At 36.6% G+C, this 20,265-nt stretch overlaps 1 long non-coding RNA gene across 2 annotated transcripts; it reads right to left on the reverse strand.

The window, feature by feature from the left end:
• Positions 1-674: 674 nt before the first annotated feature.
• Positions 675-1,428, reverse strand: LOC118480335. 2 transcript variants are annotated; one of them, XR_004861979.1, is made up of 3 exons: positions 1,312-1,428; positions 1,106-1,238; positions 675-696 (listed from the first exon to the last, which is right to left on the reverse strand). It is a non-coding gene; the product is annotated as an uncharacterized LOC118480335 (long non-coding RNA). The 2 variants fall into 2 exon arrangements; XR_004861978.1 differs by having other exon boundaries at positions 676-701.
• Between the last annotated feature and the right edge of the window lie 18,837 nt (positions 1,429-20,265).

The following is a 20,265-nucleotide window of genomic DNA, read 5'->3' on the forward strand; positions in this document are numbered from 1 at the left end:
ACACTCGCATTCTAAGAAAAGCATAACAATTATATTTCTTAAACTGAGTTTGTATTTTTTTTCATGTCTAACTGGGATATAAGGTGTGGCCATAAGCATCAGTATCACTAATAAGAAGAAAATAACCAAAATTCTGATAAAGTATAAAATTTCAAAATTTGACAAATCAAAACAAACTCTTGAATAATAAGTCAAGAAGTCGAACACATACAAAAGAGAAATATTGATCATGGTGTTTTCACTTCCATGTTTATAAACTTGCATATTTTTTTCTATTACATATCAAATTAGACTCTACATACAAAACATGGAATAGAGATAACCTTTAACATACCCTAAAAATACCTTAGGAACTCACAATTTGTAAACTATGATTCAACCCGAAAACCGACCCAGAATCATTTAAGCATGGCTTCCTCTTTCTGAACTGTTTTGGCAGCCGCAACCATCGCTTATAACAGTTGTTTAGACACCATTACCAGTCCCAAAACTGTACCTAATTGCATGTTGTTGGTATTCCTTTTCTTTTCTTGTTTTGTTATGGTACTCGTTACCCCTACTATCCAATGTTATTTGACCACTGTTTACAGCATCGAGGCACCACCCACGCAGCCACAAACAACCCAAATCGCTGCTGCCCCAACACAAGGATTTGCTCCAGAAACCGTAGGACACATGACAATATGGTCTGGTTCGCTGCACTTTTATAACAAAGTCCTTATGTTAGTTTTTCAATTATAATTAAATCTCCTTTTACTACACCATTACCTAAGTTTTTAGCACATGAATGAATAAAATTTCGTTCAAAAAGTTCAAACTAACACACTTAATACTCCAATCAATTCTTAATGTTAAACTATGTTTATAATAATAATAAACGATGTTAAAGCTATATATGGGGTATGTCAGTCAAAATTCAATAATCTCAGCATGTACCCTATGATAGAGATTCATTATCTCTATAACTTATCAGTTTATATTCTACAAACTCTTAGCGACCAATTGGGATGAATTTCATTTTAGAACGAACATAACTAAAAGGTTTAACTTTATCACAATTATAATTAACTCATGATTAATAACAGTTTTAAAATCTAACCATTACCTTGAACCTAATGACTTTCATGCCAAGATCCAGGGATGTTTGGGATACTTAGCAGCAACCTTTCGTACAATATCGTAGGAAAACCCAAACAGTGTTTCTGGCTTTGGTGCAGCCTTTCTTGCATTGTCAATGTCTGCAAAAAACCTAAATCAGAAAGGTTGGAAATAAAATTTGAAATGGGTAAATATAATAAACCTGCCACTTACGTAGATTCAGGCCATCCTCATTCATAATGCTTTTTCCTAATGTTTTCTTTGCTTTTTAGGGGGAAGATGGGTGCTTCTCTCCATAGGGCATACAAAGCACAGATTGTTGGCGGAAGCCCGCCACATTTAACATATAAAGTTTTTTTATATGTTAAATGTTGGTGCAGTCATCTGTCGACTTCGTCTTAGTGTCAAGTCTCGGTCACGGTGCGGATCTGGTCAAGCATGATGTCATCATGATTAATGATGACATCATGAGACATCATCATTATGCAATGATCATCAACATCAACTAACGACAAAGTACATGTTAAAGTGCAAGATATTATATTCCAAGATGTGTGTTGATTGGACCAACATAAGGTCCAATGACATGTTGCCAACATGAGGACCAATGAAAGGAAGTTCATGTGTTATCAAAAGTCAATATGGTGCATCAATTTTAGAGTTGATGATCTGAACCGCTTTTGTGTCAGGAGCTGATTCGCTTTTATGTCAACACGTCAATGGGAACCGCTTGAAGGACATGGTCTGAACCGCTTTAACGACAGAAGCTGGACCGCTTTAATGTCACATGCTGAACCGCTTTTACGGCATGTCTTTGGAGCGGTTCACATCAACTATAAATAGGTTTGTTATTATTTCATTTGTAACGTTTGTTCGAAACTGATACCGAGGTGCTGCCGGTATTTCCTCTCACTGTAAAAGCTGTAATATCAATATATAAGAGGATTAAAGTGTGAAACCTGCTATGTATATGTTCGTTTCTTTGTTTCCGCCACTGAAACGGATTTGAGCTCTTTCAACTGACTCGTTTAGGTCGAAGTCCGATCCTACAATTGGTATCAGAGCCAAGGAGGAGGAGATCTCGCATATACAGCTCGTTTTTCATAAATTTTCTGCTTCTACACCTTTCTTTTTCGAAAAACGCAATTTTTTTACGGTCGAAATCGCTTCAAATTTACATATTGTGTGCGTAATCATGTTTTAACAAAACTTTGAAATTTTCAGATCTAAAATCGGCTTAAAATTGATTAAAATTGAAATTTTGTTCGAAAATGGTTCGTATTTGCTGACGTCATCGTCTGGTTCGCTCGAAATAACGTCTGGTTCGCTCGAAGTTACGTCTGAACCGCTCGAAGTTACGTCTGAACCGCTCAAAGATACGTCTGAACCGCTCGAAGATACGTCTGGACCGCTCAAAAGATCTGTGGATCGCTCAAAGGAATATTCTGAACCGCTTATATGTCATCAGCTTAAATATCTGGATCGCTTATGTGTCGTCTTCTTCAAGTGAGGTTCTGAAAAGGAAATACAGTTTGTCGGATATCTCATATTAATCCACTACCGCCCAAGACTTTAGTCAGTTCATTAAAACATCCGCCCTTTCATCCAATTACATTTACTGGTTGCCGCCCTTTAAGACCCAACCTAAGATCCAATCAGATTTTAGCAATTTTTAAAGCCCACTGATTCACTCAATTGTTTGGCCCATGTGACCCACCTCCCCATTAAACCAATCGGATTTTAAAGATAAAGTCAAACATTTCATAAAATAAAGTTGTCGGTTGTTTTCAAACAAAGGCCCAATCCCTGGAGCCTCACAGTTTGGGTTGTTTGAAGAATTGGGGGGCATTTGAGTTAACAGTGTACATTCTTGGAACGGGTTTACGAGTTTTCGACAAAAATAAGGTTGAAAAATGGCAAAGGTGTTTGATGAACAGGAGAACTATTATTTCGAAAAATTTAATGATTGGCACAACGGATATCAAGATGAGGGTTATAGAAAAGTGAGCAAAGATGGATGGGCAAAAAGGTTTAAATATTTTGTGTGTCTGAAAGACGAAACGTTGGATGATCTTAAAGACCGATATAGTGTTTTGCTGAATTATCTGAAAGATCATGAGATATATCCGTCAACTGCTGAGAAATTGGAGAAATTTGCAGATGCATTGCCGATTGAATGGAGTGAATGTTTGAAAAATTTAAGAGATGACTCAAATTTTTCAAAACTTCCTTTGAATCAATTCATCAGCAAACTTAAAGCTCATGAACTCGAAAGCAGAAAGAGAAAGAAAGAAATGATCAAGGTTTTGGAGAATAATGTGCTAGATCTGAGTATAGATGTGTTTGAGGAGATGATCAAAAGGATTGGCAAATGTATCAGGGCAAAACATGTGATGAAATACGATTTCAAACGAGGTTGTTATATTGATAATAATGGAAATCCTCTTGATTTCGTTAAAATGTTTTGTGCAGGAACATTCATAGCAAAGGAAGAAGAAACTCCAAAAGCTGAAGAATCGGTGAAGAATGAAACAAAGTGCTCAAAATGCGATAACGTCAAGACTGATAATGACAAACTCGTGAAAGACATGACAAGTTTGGCATCTGAAGTCAAAAAGCTGAACGACGAGAAGCACGTTGCTGAAAATCAGATTCTTTGGTTACATGAAAACTGTGAGAAACTAAAAACAGAAAATGACAAATTGTTAAATGATTTTAACAGTTTAACTTTAAAAAATCAAGAATTTGAAGAGCAAATGAAAATTCTTGAAGATGGGAGAAATGTGTTTAGTAAAAACAACATTGAAAAACAGAAAATGATAAATTCCCATCTTAAGAAAATTATCGAACTTGAAAAAGAAGGTGAATGTGCTCAAATGAAAATCAGAAAGTTGGAAAAAGAACTTGAAAGTAAACAGAAATCATCAGAAGATGAAGATTTCTGGATCAAGTTGGAAAACAAGAACTTGAAAGCGAATGAATCAAAATTTCAAGAACAGATAAAAGTTCTGGAAGTTAAAACATCTGTTCTTGAAAATTTGAAAATTGAGAATGAAAATTCTATCAAGTTTCATCTTGAGAGAATATCTCAGCTTGAGGAAGAAGCTAAGAATTCCAGGATCAAGATAGATGAACTTGAGAAGAAATTGATCAGTTTTGCGATGAAATCCGACAAGTTGAATATTCCTTGTCCAAAACCGATCAATTCAGTTCCAATAAGTGACAATGTCACAAACTTTGACTCTGTCAAAGTTGAAGATTGTGATGAGACACCTGATGATGAAAATGTTAAAAAAGAAAAAGAAAAATTGTTTTTAAAGTTGAAAGAAAAATTTCAGAAAACTGTTCTGCAATCAACTGAAAAAGGTGAATGTTCTAAGCAAAAGTCTTTGAAGAAGAAAGCAGAACAGAAACAAAAAGATAATAAAAGTTCATCGGGTCGATCATCCAATCAAAAACAAATATTACAAAAAGTAAAAAATGAAAATTCAAAATTTGTTGGTAATAAGTGGTGCAGGTTTGACCACAGTGCTCAAAAGCCAAATCCAGCAAACTTGAGGAAAGAATATCACCAAGCCAGACAATGCTATGATCTGAGCGTTTGGTGTGAAGGTGGTATACGGTACGATAACAGAGTGTGTTACAGCTGCGGCTATCATGGACACATTGCTGTTAACTGCCGGTATTGGAGTTATGAGACCAGGAGATGCTTTAATTGCAACATTAAAGGTCACATTGCCAGAGATTGCCCAAGGAGATCAAATGAAAGATCGAGGGATGTATCTCAGAAGTTGGCAAAGAAACCAGTCACTGTCAAGCCCAAGGAACTGAGAGTTTCACATCAGAAAGTCAAAGAACAGAAGGTTCAAGAACCTAAAGTTCTAGAAAAGAAAGTGAAACTTTCTCAAGGGCAGAAAGACAAACTGCGAAAGAAGAGGAAGAAAGCCAGAGAATATCTGGAGAAGATTTTGTCCTCGGGTTCACCCAACAGATCGAATAAGAGTGCTGATGAATCAAATCCCTCAACTGCAAAGTCAAGCAAGTCGAATTCATCAGATACAAATCTGAGGACGAAAAAGGACAAGAAGAAGGTAACATTTTGTGGCAATGAATCTGTTTCTTTGGAAACAAAGGAGCCACATGTCGGCGATGAATCTGACTCATTAAAGTCAGACAAGCCACATACAGGCAATGATTCTGGTTCGTCAAAACCAGAAGAGCCAATTGTTGAGGTAAAAAAGGAGAATTCAGGTTTAGCAATGGATGATGCAAATTTTCCACCATTGTTGAACAAGAATTCGAAATCATCCAAGGACCGTCAGGCTTGGGTGAATCTGTTTAAATGAAAAACCTGACTTGCCGGAGCTCCCAGGTTGGTAAGCGTGGAGCATGAATCGGCATCTTTCTCAGAATTTTATTCGGTAACGTCAATCATTCAAACGGTAAAGAGGTTTGTTTGTGTATTTCTTACAATTGGTACGGAGGTTTCTGAACTGAAAATGGTAAATCAAGGACATTAAGTTGTACTTGTATTTTCCTACATTGGTCGAAAGACAAGATGATGAACCACAACCCCGAACATTTGTTGGATATTTCTACAAATGATAATCTACAATTGGTAAAATCAATCAAACTTATTTTCCGGAAAAACCATTTTGATTAAAACAAACTTAAGTGTTTTGAAATCTAAATGGGAAAATAGTTTGTTGATAGGGGGAGTTCTGATTGTTTATGCCTAGTGAATGGCGAATTGAGGAGATTCGATATCAGTTGTCATGTTCTGTATAGTTTGTTTTCAATTTTCATTAGATGTATTTGAATTTTAGGGGGAGTAAGAATTTTTAGAAAATCCAAAAACATCAGAAAATTTGAAAAAGTCAAAAACATGATAAAAACCGTAAAATGAGTTTTTGTTGCATAAAAGAGGAAATGATAGTACATCAGTGGACTATCACAACACGCTAAAGAATTGGAAAGTCAAAATGTAATAAACGATCTTACTGCGGATGTGTCAGTAGATTTTTGCACATTTAGTAAATTGAAACGAGATATAAACCTAAATCAAACTTGCTTAATTCGTGGGTAACTATTCTTGGATATATGGGTACCCCCCGAAATCTTGTTTGAAAGGTCCCGTATTCTGAGATACTAGGTCTTTATACTCAGCGATATCTGGGGTATTATCCCGGGACTTCTGCTGTATGGAAGTACTGACCTAGTCCCCGGATAATACTTTCTGCAAATGCTTGAAAAAGCGCCGCCCTCAGCATGCTGATGAAACAATAAAATTGATAGTCACTGCTGTTGAAATGCAAAAAGATCCTCTAAAGGGGACCCACCAAAAGTCGAAGCCGTCATCTCTCTGCGTATACGGAAGTATCGACCTGAGCTCTCACGGCCCTCGCACATAACCCCTTTACAGATATCAGCTGTGGTATACTCACCTGTAAGACTGAATATTTGGGATCTGGATACGGGAGTATATTCAAGTGGAGTGATACACAGTTAAGTTCAAGTCTCTAAAACACTAATATCGTATCTCGAATCAATTGAAATTTGTGTGAAAATTTAAAGTGGACAAACATACTGACAATCTAGGTAAATTGTTTATAACTGAGTATGTTTAAAGCTTAACGGTGTTAGTGATTTGTCTCAAAACTGATATGATCCTCTTGCACGAGCTCACAAAAAATATTATCTGTAAATAGTTTATTTCTGCATTTTTATTTCTCTTTAAAAAAATACAAAAAGATTTTTGGTGTGTTTTAGCATAAATTTTTGAAAATTCAAAAAGATTTTCGACAACTGATGTTGGATCGCTGATTTTCAAAATTCCGAGTGCTAAACATGATGAGCAATACTTGAGGGGGAGTGTTTGTATGAAATTAATTGTTTTCATAATCTAACCTTTTCAAGTGGTTCATCACAATCTGTGTTTGTGTTGATAGAGAGTGTGAATTGGTGTAAGTTCATATGATTGAAATATATGTGAAAGAAATTTACTCTGAGGTAGAGTTTATGCAGGAAAGCCAGACGTCGATCCTGAAGATGTTGCTGAAGATCAAAGGAATGCCAGCAAATCGAGAGGGGGAGTCTGAAGACAGAGAGAGAGAAGTCTAAAGACTGATAAAGACTGAAGTCGTTGAAGACTCGACACTTTAGACTCGTCAACATCTGAGGGGGAGTCTGTTGGTGCAGTCATCTGTCGACTTCGTCTTAGTGTCAAGTCTCGGTCACGGTGCGGATCTGGTCAAGCATGATGTCATCATGATTAATGATGACATCATGAGACATCATCATTATGCAATGATCATCAACATCAACTAACGACAAAGTACATGTTAAAGTGCAAGATATTATATTCCAAGATGTGTGTTGATTGGACCAACATAAGGTCCAATGACATGTTGCCAACATGAGGACCAATGAAAGGAAGTTCATGTGTTATCAAAAGTCAATATGGTGCATCAATTTTAGAGTTGATGATCTGAACCGCTTTTGTGTCAGGAGCTGATTCGCTTTTATGTCAACACGTCAATGGGAACCGCTTGAAGGACATGGTCTGAACCGCTTTAACGACAGAAGCTGGACCGCTTTAATGTCACATGCTGAACCGCTTTTACGGCATGTCTTTGGAGCGGTTCACATCAACTATAAATAGGTTTGTTATTATTTCATTTGTAACGTTTGTTCGAAACTGATACCGAGGTGCTGCCGGTATTTCCTCTCACTGTAAAAGCTGTAATATCAATATATAAGAGGATTAAAGTGTGAAACCTGCTGTGTATATGTTCGTTTCTTTGTTTCCGCCACTGAAACGGATTTGAGCTCTTTCAACTGACTCGTTTAGGTCGAAGTCCGATCCTACATTAAATATGGCGGGCTGCCGCCAACAACCTGTGTTTTTTATGCCCTAGGAGAGAAGCACCTATGTTCCCCTTAAAAAGCAAAGAAAACATTAGATTTTTGGATTTGATGTTTTTCGATGCTGAAAGGTCATTAGTGATGACTGTGTGATCATGCTTTACCTGAGAACAAATGCACCAAGTTAAGCTCAAGGTTTTTCAACTTGATCAAATGTCACTTATACCCTTTAATAAAGACCTTGTTCGTTTTTTGCACACCCTGTTCGTTTTTTTAATGTTGAAACAACGTTAAAACCTAAAACCCTATGCTGAAGTGTTGTTTTTTGTACCTGATTGGGCCGAGGCGTCGCCTCAAAACGCTTCACGTGTTTTGACGCTTCAGAGCAAATAAAACGTTTTGCCAAACGGTTAACACTTTAAGCGAGCTTAAAGCGCGCTTTTTTAAACTAAGTTTCCAACACAAGAAAACTACACAATTGTTTTATTCTATTTTTTACTATTTTCTTCTTTAGCACATTAAATGTAATAATTGAATGTGATAAGAAAAGCAGTGTGACTTACAGGAAGTGACTCCCATATGGCTTCATCAGTCAAATGTTCTTCATTTACTGGAAGTAACGCCTTGCACATTCTGTACACATTACAAATCTTGTTTTCAGATTATAGGGTTACTTATTTCAATATTCATTTACAAAATCACCCACAAATAAAACTAAAGCGACCTAATGGTCGGACCATCGATTCCCCTTCAATAATCAGATTAACAAACTTAGAATGCTTGTACTCCAATTACTGTGTAGGTCTCAGTTGATATGGAAGCAACCATAACATTTTAGTTTTACATCTTAACATTGTTGTTTGGTACCATGGATGATCTGTTTAATGTTCATTTATGTGTTGACTTTAACAATTTTGGAAGCGAAACAGTTTCAACAAACACGGGTAACTTTTTCCTTAATTTTAATTAAATTAAGATTATTTGGTACTTGTAGATATTCTGGGGCTAAAGTCAAAAGCTACATTAGGGACAACAGCACTCAATACGGTACTCTTACAGACTCAAGTGTAGTTGTTTGATCAATTGATTCTAATGTTTTATTAGCATTTTATTGATTCTTTGTTAGTTACATTTGATGATGATCATATGAATAGTTAAGATCTATGAAAAACTTCAATTCAACGAAAGTTAAGTACCTTTTCAAGCTGATGTATAAAATTACTTCTACAAACTTCAATTCGATTATACCTCGGTCACACAGCCACCACAACTTCCAGTCGTTCCCAGCTCTCCTGCAGAATCAAAACTTAATTAGGCATTTAATCAAAAACTTGATGAACACAATTCAAAGAACAATTCTGCCTTGTCCTGTATCTGACCATGATGTGCACATTATACAAGATTAAGTACTTACATGACAGTTAATTTATACAAGATTGTTTACTATGTTGTATATATTCTAGGGCTAAAGTCGAAAGGTCCATTGGTGGCAGCAGCACTCAATATGCTAGTCTTATAAACTCAAGTTTATATCTTTTAATATATGTTCGGTTATTTAACAACATATTTTGATAACAAACGAAGGTGAACACGAAAATAATTTTATAGCCCTGAGATTAGAAAAAGACGTATAACAGGCAAGAAAGTAATTTTATGAAACCATGTTGAGGTAAAATGAGGAAAACAACCGTGTAGTCATTTAAGATGATTTTCGTCCTAATTTACAGCAAAAAGATGACAATAAAAACCCTAATGAAGGCTACCTTCAACCTAAATAATCCTAGAAATCAACCTAAAACAGTCTACAACACCCAAAAGTTAGAGTTTATACTATGCGCCTTGCTTAAAAAAGCCCTCGGAAACACACAAACAGATTCAAACTGAAACTAAGTTACAACATAGCAATGTTGAACTTCTACTCTAATCACATTGTTTTACACCATGAATGACAATATAAAGTTTATGCTTAAGATACATACTAGAAGTCTTTACGATAGAACAACCATTAGTTGTTGGAAACATGAAGCTTTGACCTATCAAAAAGTTTGATGGTTGTTTTGGTATCTCTAATGGCCTAACTACACTTTCAAGCCATTCAATAGCTTTAAACCTTGTCATAGCTACAAAAAATGAAAAAAAAATCAAATAATCAACAACATTTCTATTGTTTTGTTAGAAAGCATTTGAAGGCAAAATTTAAAATTATACCTGTTCCTTGGAGTTTCCTTGAAGGTAGAGTAACACTAAACAATACCGTTTCAAACTTTAGCGAAAACAACACTAAAGGATACCGTTTCGTAATTATGACATCAGCGAGGACTACATAGCATACATGAGAAGTTGACACGTAGCCAATTCTATGTCATTATCTAAGCTCCCTTAATAGATAACATCATGTTCAAGATAACCTCTTTCGTGTTCATGTGAGCAAGAAGAGAGAAAGACACAAAGGATGTGTCAAACACAGTTCACATGATACGGATTTGACACCTGAACCTGTATCATCTGAACTATGTTTCACACCTCCTTTGTGTCTTCCTCTCTTTTTGCTCACATGAACACGAAAGAGCTTATCTTGAACATGAGTAATGACACAGCTGTCTTCTACCTCCATCGCTAGATTCAAAGGGCAAATATGGTCAAAATCAACAAAGACAAGATTAATAATATTTAATGTTTTGAATGTGATGGTTCATACCTTTAAGATGAAATCTGAATTATGATGTCATGCAGAAAGGTCGGATTTATGATGTCATCGAATCCTATGTGGCATACCTAATATCATGACACGTAATCAAAGTGAGGTCAGCTTCTAAGCTCCTTTTATAGATAGTAAAGATGTTAGTTTGTCTAGAATAACATAAATATTTAATCTCAGGTACTTGAAACAGCCAATGAAACTGTCGAATCGCATTTAGGTTAAAGTTATAATTCGGTTAGTCTGGTTAGTAAAATTTTAGGACAGGGATTAAGACCAACAAAAAAAAAGAAAGAAAAAAAGAAAGAAACTTAATTTCAATCCTATGCATTAATTGAGTATCATGAATTTAGTAAAATGCAAGAGTACAATGAAATAAAGGATCTGAATAAAGCACATCATACACCTCTTCACTACATCAGATACACCTAAACAATTATATGCTTATTTCATATAATACATAATAAGAAATTCTTACACAAGGCACAGCTCTTTGCGCTTAAGCGTGATTTTTAAAAAAAAAGCGTCCAGCCGTCCACACACTCCCTTTTTATAATATATAATTTGTCTTTCCTATAACTGTACCTGAATTCGAAGTGATGCACCCTTCAGTTTGGGATTTGAGCTTGTAAAACTTCTCAATCTGGTGTCGTGTTCTGATAAGGTCCTTCGCCATCACCTTAACAGCTCCCTGGGAAATATACGTGAAATAAATAATACGAGCAGCTAATTTTAGACGAATCAATGAAGTGGGTCCTGAAATTAGGGAGGAATAAACCGAAAAAACAAAACTCAATATTGCAAATTTATGAGCAAGTAATGAAAGAAATAAGCTTACCATTTGACCTTGTTTGGCAATTTTCTTGATTTCTACGATTAGTTTCTTTTCTTGCGTCTGCAAACCTTGCCTCTCTCTTTCTATTTCTCTAATAGATTTATCTATCATTCTCTTGTTCTCCCGCAGAAGTTCTACAATTACCAACCATTTGGGTCAAAACTAAATATTCTTTCCAACTGTATAAATAAGAGCTGTCTTTTGTCATTCTCTATGCCAACTGTTCCGTATGTAGAATGTCAATAATTTCAAATAAAAATTGAATATAACGGGTCATACTTGTTTGTGTAAGTACTTTACTCGCAACTTTTGTTTACGCAACAACCTAAAAATAACAACAATGAGGACAGTGGACAATAGGGCAAAGAAAAGACGATAAGTGGTGAGTTTGGAGGTGATACCTTGCTGTCAAGTACAGCATCGCTGTCGTCTTCATCATTGACTCCGCTGTTCTAGAATCGGACGACAAATAACATTGACTCGTCGCCTTTTGACTATCTGAAATTGAGAGCTAGAACTTCACGGGCTTTATATCCCAGCCATGGACATGGTCTGAGTTGCAGACTCGCCTGCCTGACCGCCCGAGCTGCAGGCGGAAGTAGAGGGTGTAGGTCCCACATGGAAAAGGAAACTCCACCTCACCGTCGACTTCAAACCACCAAATCTGCTGAACACATGCATACCGAACAGAATCTAGATAACAATAATGAAAAATCCAATTCGTTTGTCATTTATCGTAATCATTTCTTGTGATTTTAGGCCACAATATATTTTTTTTCAAGGTATGCATGAACCACAAATACAAAAAGAAAGACAACCCTCATTTCAGATTCTTCTACAGTTTAATCCCAACATTTCAATACATATAATTCATTCATCAAGATTTCAATAAAAATAACTTAAGAACCCTAAAATCTTTAATTTTCACCTTAATATATAGTGTAGCCAAACAGGTAGATACTAAACAAAACCCTAATTAAGCAAAGACATCGAGGCAAATTTTTATGACAGAAAACAAAACCCTCGTTTCAACAGATCTGTCTGTGGTCTGAATTCAACACTGATTAAAGTGAGATTTCATACCTGATTACTTGTATTGTCTGGATTGTATGTGATTCAATCAGAAGGAAAACGCTTCTTGATACCTAGGGTTTTTAGAAAAGAAGTGATTTGTGGTTAGAAACAGCTGTGTGGTCGAAATAAAACCATATTCATCATCATCATCATCATCATCATCACGATTTAACCCTATTTTTCCAACAAACTCAACTGAAATCATCATCATCAATTTACCGAGTTGATATTGAAGAAAAGAATTAATAGAAACTACATACACACACGTACACAAACCTGTTGAGTAAATTAGAGATATATGGAGATGAAGTTGTGTTTATGTTACTTGCAGACAACCGGATCGAAGATGTTCTTCTGAGTTGAAGAGAGAGAGAGGTGTGAAGATTATGTTTTCAATTTTGAAAAAATGAGCTGGACTATATTTGATTGAGAGAGAATAAAAGATTAAAATTACCATTTGAATTTGATTTTTGAAATTCCCTCCTAAAAACTCTGACCTTATTTTCAATTTTGAAATATAGATATTTATATTTAATTTTAAAGGTGGAGGTTGAAATTATGACATCAGCATTATGACATCAGCGGAGTCTATGTGGCATCCAATGTGGCATATCTAAGAAGATGACACATAAGCAAAGTGAGGTCATACTCTAAGCTCCTTTTATAGTATAGATAGATAACATCTCAATCCAGTATTCACATTTCCAATTTGTTCTTCTAGTGCCAATAGTTCCTGAACACAAAATACATGATATGATTCACAAATCACGATTCATTACTCGTGGTTTAAGCAATATCAGAGAAAATGTTTTATTTTGTTACCTCGTATGACATGTTATCAATATCGAGTTGCATATCTCTGTGTCGATCATGAATACCAGCCATGCCATAGAAAACTGATTGATCTAACACCATAACATCCTATCGTACAATAAAAACAAAATTAGATTAAAAAATGGATTATTTTATGTAAATAAATGTCTGTATACGAAAAAGAACTAACCTCAAATCGCAAGTTTTCTCCCCAGCGTATAAGATCCAAGACAAATCTGAAACAAACAAAGATGTGACATTTTCAGCATTATTGAAGAAGAAGAGGATATAACTTTAACGATGAATTAGTCGTAATTCATCGAATAGACCTCTGCTATCCTGCCTCTTCTTTCACTTCCACCAGCCATATTTCGTACCAGATGAGGGTATCCGTAAACACCATCAAGTTGTCTATCGATCGACCGCAAGTGGGCAATATGATGATGTAGAGGATGATGACCTGCGATACCAATTACATGCGTGATTCCAGATTATTGCGAAGAAGAAGCTGAAGTACCCACAGGCGGTGATTCCAAATTCTTGTGAAGAAGAAGCTAAACACCATCCATTTGTTCTTCTAATGATGTTTAGCCCTAATTTACAAAAGTGATGAATTGGGGTGCTAAAAGGGAGGGGGGCACAAGTGGGGAGGTGAAATGACCGTTCTACTCTTATGTGCAGTGCACATGACATAATCTAACTAAAAATTATAACTGGGTTTGTCCTAAAGGACATAGAGTGCAACATTTTCAAACATTAAGTACAAAAGTCATCAATTTTAAAGGTAAATGAAAACGCCTGAAATTTGAGACAAACATAAAGGACAAAACTTGTAATTTACTCTTTATCGATTTTACCTTCAAATACCGTACCGGTACCATAATGGAGCGAGCATTTTCGATACCGATGCCCTGTTTTGACGATTTTCACGATCCATACTTTCGGTACCGGTACATTAGCTCATCCTTACCTTTGATTTAACTGGTTAATTAATAAATAATGGTCCTTTGATTGGTTAATTAATAAAACAAGGGTCTTGGTTAATTAATAGTAGGGATAATTGCATATTTCTCCTTTAAAAACAGTCTCAATTGCATATTTACTTACCCAAGCCTAAAATGAAATTGCATATTTCCCCTTCTTTATTAAAAAACACTCTCAATTGCATATTTACCCAAGACTAAAATGAAATTGCATATTTCCCCTTTTTTATTAAAATTTCCAAATTACCCTTTTCAAAAATTAAAGATTCCTATTTCCTTCGTTTAAGCAGTGTAGAAATCTAGGATTTTGATTCAACTTATCTGCTCCGCATGGACTTTGAAACAATAGATAAGTTCCGTAATTTGATTTTGTTTTTCTTTTGTTACTGGTTTAGAACTCTTTTTGATTATATGTATTTTTAATAAACTAATTTACTTTTTTTACTACTTGTTTATAATCAACTGATGAGTTTCTTAATTTTAAATGGTTGAAATTTACAAATTCGATTATATTATTTCTAAGTTTGTCATTAATTATTTGCTTGGCATGACAGCTCATTTTTTATTTACATGATTATCACTATACGTTTTGTAATTGTAACTCTAGTTGATGATAGACAGACAATAATAAAAAAACACACACACAAAAAAAAAGAATAACTTAGTAAAAATGCAAGAACCAAAAATTAAAAAACCTAACTAGGGAAACGCAAAAGAGAACAAAACAAAAAAAAATTGTGAAAAACACACGAAATCTAGTAATATATGTGCAATATTTAAGTTTTAGTAAAATTAAAGTAGTAATTATATAAATTATTTTAAATAAGATTACTCAAAACGGGTAAATTTACAAACTTATTAGTTAAAGAAGGGAATATATGCAATTTAAATTTTTTGCTTGGGTATATATGCAATTTAAAAGTGTTATAAGAGGAAATATGCAATTGACCCATAATAATACATGGACTTAATCACCAAACTATAAATAACTCATTAAGCAAGACGTTTAGGCTACAGGGTGTGGTCATGACCCTCATGACCACCATGACCCTCCATGTTAGTGCCATGTAACTCATCTTTAATCCACAATCAAAACCACTACCCTAAGGGTATGGTCATGACCCAAACCATTAGCCTCTTATTTATTATCTTTGTCTAAACAAAAAGGAAATGATTTGTTGAAAAATGGAAAGGAGGACCATGGTTGCCATGGTTTAATCCATGCAAACCATGGTAGATCAATCAAGGGGGTGGTATAGCCTTCCATTCATGTTCCTAGGTGGTAAATCATGTCCCAACCATGATCCCCACACCCTATAGCCTTATAAGATTTTTTTCTATATTTAGTAAATTAAGCAAGACGTTTATAAGATTTTTTTATATTTAGTAAAAGGTGTATATCGTTTTTTCATGCCGATGTCAATGGTGTCACTTCTAAAAAATATCTGGGTCACTCGAAATTTTCCTATTGCATATTCAATTTTATATGATACACATAATACATTGGTGTCGGGTGACACGTTCAACTCAATGTAACTCCACCATTGACATTAGGGATGAGCGTTGGTACCGGTACCGAAAATACCGATACTGAAATTCATCAAAACTGGGTACCGGTACCGGTATTTGAAGGTAAAATTCGGTATTTTACCGGTACCATACTGAACCGGTACCGATACCGAAAATGACAAAAAGTGGGTGCCGGTACCGAAAAAATTCGGTATGGGAAATTTGGTACCGGTACGGTACCGGTACCCAGTGTGACACTCTAGGTTTTCCCGAACAAACATCTTGTAATATCATTTTGTATATATATTATTAAATGAAAATATGACCTTCTTACATGCTACGTGTTGTATGTATGTATATATATATATATATATATATATATATATATATTTAGGTGTTTGTGCTAGTGAGTCGAGACCATGACTCGAGACCACTCGGTCTCGAGTGGGCCACTCGGTCCCGAGTGGGCCGTAACCGGTTGGGCCGAAAACCCCCTTAGCCTACTCGAAACCAAGTATAAAACCCCCAAACCCTCCCCACTTCCTTCATTTCTTACACAAACACACACACTCCCTTTCTCTCTCACTAAAAACCCCCAACAACACCACCTTTTCCCCCAATTCTCGGTTCAAGCTCGGATCTAACCGGCAACAACAAGGAATCTCGGTCAAGAAACTCGGTCAAGCTCATCACCATCATTTGGACACTTCACTTTCTCGGTTTCTCCTTGATTCGGTGCCTTTTCACAACCGGTTAGTGTTCTAATGTGTGTGTAGGATATATGTGTGTTTTATGAACTAGAAGGTGTTTAGTTAGAAGTGTTATGCATGATTTTCGCATGATTTGTGAGTATTAACAATATGTGTAAACCATTATATGTTAATGCTTGATAAAATGTTTAAAAATGGCTAATGAATGGTAGTTTAAGAGTGTTTATGGCCAACCGAACTATGTTCAAGGTTACAAAATGAATGTTTCGTTTGTTGCTTGCAAAATGATCTTGTTAAACATGTGATTTTGGTTCAAAGAATGCATGGTTATGTTTAATATGAAAACCCTAAAATGATGAACTTATGATGAACATGTTGAATATGGGTTGAAGATTTGAAAAAGGTAATGTTTGATCCATTTTAATTAATTGTCAGTTTAGAAAACTTGTTAATTACCCTCATTGGTTATTTCTTAAAATGGGCCTGATGCATAGTACAAATTGGCCTGATATATCTGAATCAGCACGTGAACAAGTCAAGACCAGCATTGCGACTCGAGACCACGGCGTGACAACTCGAGACCGCAACGGTTGCGAGTCGAGACCACGGCGTGACAACTCGAGACCGCAACGGTTGCGACTCGAGACCTCCTCGTGACAACTCGAGACCAGACTCGGAACCTCTGGGGTTGCGAGTCAAGCCTGCACCACTCGAAACTAGCCACTACAAGCCGAGACCTCCTGGTTGCGACTCGAGACCGCATGTTCTCGAGTCGAGACCACCTTGTCTCGACTGGGCTGTCCACTTTAGTTATTGGGCCACAACGTGATTTGTTTGGGCTGCCTGTTTAACTGAACTATGTGTTAGTTGATACTGTTGACTGATCCAATAGTAGAACAGGCCCAATAACTCAACATGTAACTGTATGCATGCTATGTGTTAGATTATGTGTAAATATACGTGACATTCTCTGTACCCAAACCTGACCTATACTGGTAACCATGTTAGGACGTGGTGACCAGCGTGTTTGACAAGTAACCTAATCTGCCGAGCAACCCAAGGTGAGTTCACACACTAAAAGCATGCGTCCCGTGGAGGGAAACGGACAAACTGCCAACTTTGGGAAAAATACTTTTGAACCATTATTTCCGGGGGAAATCAGAATGGGTAATTACTATCTCCGGGGGAGATACGTTTGGATATTATTTATAAATCACAACTAGCCAAGCTAAACGAAACTCTATCACCTTAAGTCCCTGCTTACAGTACTGATTAATCGCCGGGGGCGAACGGGTTATTAGTTGATAGCGCTATTAGGTTTGACAACCTCACACCGTGACCGGGGGAGATCGGGCGTGAACTAGTAGACCTTGCATCTTGGTCAATGATGTGTGTAAAATGCAACATATAAAACACATCAATTAAGGCATAAAACTAACCCTTTTTAAGTACTAATGTTGGAAAAAGAGTGTTTTTGTCTTCCTTTTGTATTTTCAGGATGAAATGAGCTCAAAATCACAAAAGAAGCAAAAAGACTACTAAATCTACCATAAATACAAGAAAAGGAACAAAAGTGAACTGCCCGGACCCTCAACGGCACCTCCCGAGACAAAGAGAAGAGAAACAGAGCCTGAACACGCCCCGTGTCCAGTGAACACGGGGGCGTGCCCAGGAAGCAGCAGAAAAGACAAACCAGTAGAAGCTTCCATTGCTCACCACGGGGCCGTGCCCAGCGGACACGGGGGCGTGTTGAAAGTACAGCAGGCGCATTAATTGTAATTCGCAATTACAATTAATGAAGAGAGAGAATGTCAGACGGGCACGGGGCCGTGTTCAGCGAACACGGGGCCGTGTCCAGCGTTCTGTTCAGCCTATAAATAGAGGAGCTTGGCTTCATTCTCTCTCATCCCTTGGCACACCACCTCTCTCACACTTCATCCACCACCCACCACCACCATAACACCATCATCCACCACCATCATCCATTGTCCATCATAGAGTGTGTGAGTCGTCTCGGGATCCAAGATTGATCGTAAGAGTTCTTGACAATCAAGGCCATGTTTGCCTAAGTCTCTTACATCACTTGGTGAAGACAAGTGTTTAGTATAATACTTTTTATTTTTAATCTTTTGCACTTTTTATTTGGTTTTGTATTAATGACTTTAATAACTAGTTACTTATGTTGAAGGTGATCTTTCCTTATCGTTTGTCCGTGGTGTCTTGGCATTATTTTACTGTCTATATAAAATAAAAGATTTTCACCATTCATATCTCCACGGTCTATATGGAGGTATGTTGGCTACCTGGTCGGGGGTTAAGGGAACGGTTTGGTAAAGGTCTTGCCCTTGTTCAGCGTTTAGAGGTCCTGCTTGGGACCTGGGTCAAATTTAGTAGGATCTCCTTCAATGCCCATAGGTATTGGATGGCGGGGATCCAAACTCTTTGACCCCCTCATAAGCTAACTACTATTAATACTATAACCCGGCTATTTAGGATTGTATCCCTGCTGACTCAGACTACTTAGCCGAGGGTAACGTCACCGCCAAAAGCGGGGCCTACCATAATTTGCATTAATAACTTAATTCATTATCTTTCAATAATCCAACCCTTTAGGATTGTATCCTTGCTGACTCAAACTACTGGGTTGAGGGTAACGTCACCTCCGAAAAAGGGGCCTACTACAATAACTAAGATAATCTCTTAAACAAGTGCAAAAGTGCGAAAATAATCAAAGGTTATACTAATACACGTGTCGGATCCAAGTGATTCATCTTGTCTATCTGTTTTATTTTATTTTATTTTTCAGCATTTAGTTAGTTTTTATTTTTCTTAGTTTAAAACATTTTTCTAACTTTTGATTTGATTAGACGTTGAGGATAAACCGGTATTAAAAGCTCTTGTGTCCTTGGACGACCTCGGTATCTTACCAACACTATACTACGTCCACGATGGGTGCACTTGCCCATATGTGTGTTTAGTGTTAGTGAATATCGTGTTTTATAAATTTAAAACTTGGCTAAAAAGTGTAAAAAGGGCTTAAATATATATCTAAAAATATAACACACTTCACGCACATCAAGTTTTTGGCGCCGCTGCCGGGGACACAAGGATTTTAAGAAAGTTAGGAATCAACGGCCTAATCATCTTTTTATTTTTCTTTAATTTTTTAGGATTTTTTTTAGATTTTTCAGCTTCTGCAGAGCTCAGCACGGGGCCGTGCCCGCTGAACACGCCCCCGTGCCCAATCATTGGAACTGGCAATCCTGTTTTATATCAGACAGTAGGCTGAACACGGGGCCGTGTCCACTCAACACGCCCCCGTGCCCAAGATTCAGTTGCTGAAAACAGAACCGTTTGATCCCGGCGGTTGGTAACTTCTGATACAAACATGAGTAATAGTGATTCTTTTTACTTTCGGCACTCTTATGGTTTGTGGTGTCAAATATGTGGAGGCGAACACGAGGAATTAAAATGTTTCTTCCTCACTTATAGGCCACACTATATAGACCCACCAATTCCTTGTAGCCTTAAGAGGGGCGAAAGTAAAAATAAACACTATTTCTCCCTCGAATGCGCCCAACCGGATATTCTAGGAGATATGCTCCTTGACGAGCTATTTCAACTAGAAGAACTACTTCTAAATTGGTCAAAAGAACTTAGGAAGGATTTCTTAGATCCATC

The sequence above is a fragment of the Helianthus annuus genome, chromosome 7, assembly GCF_002127325.2.
Source record: "Helianthus annuus cultivar XRQ/B chromosome 7, HanXRQr2.0-SUNRISE, whole genome shotgun sequence".
In the NCBI taxonomy this organism is placed as follows: domain Eukaryota; kingdom Viridiplantae; phylum Streptophyta; class Magnoliopsida; order Asterales; family Asteraceae; genus Helianthus; species Helianthus annuus.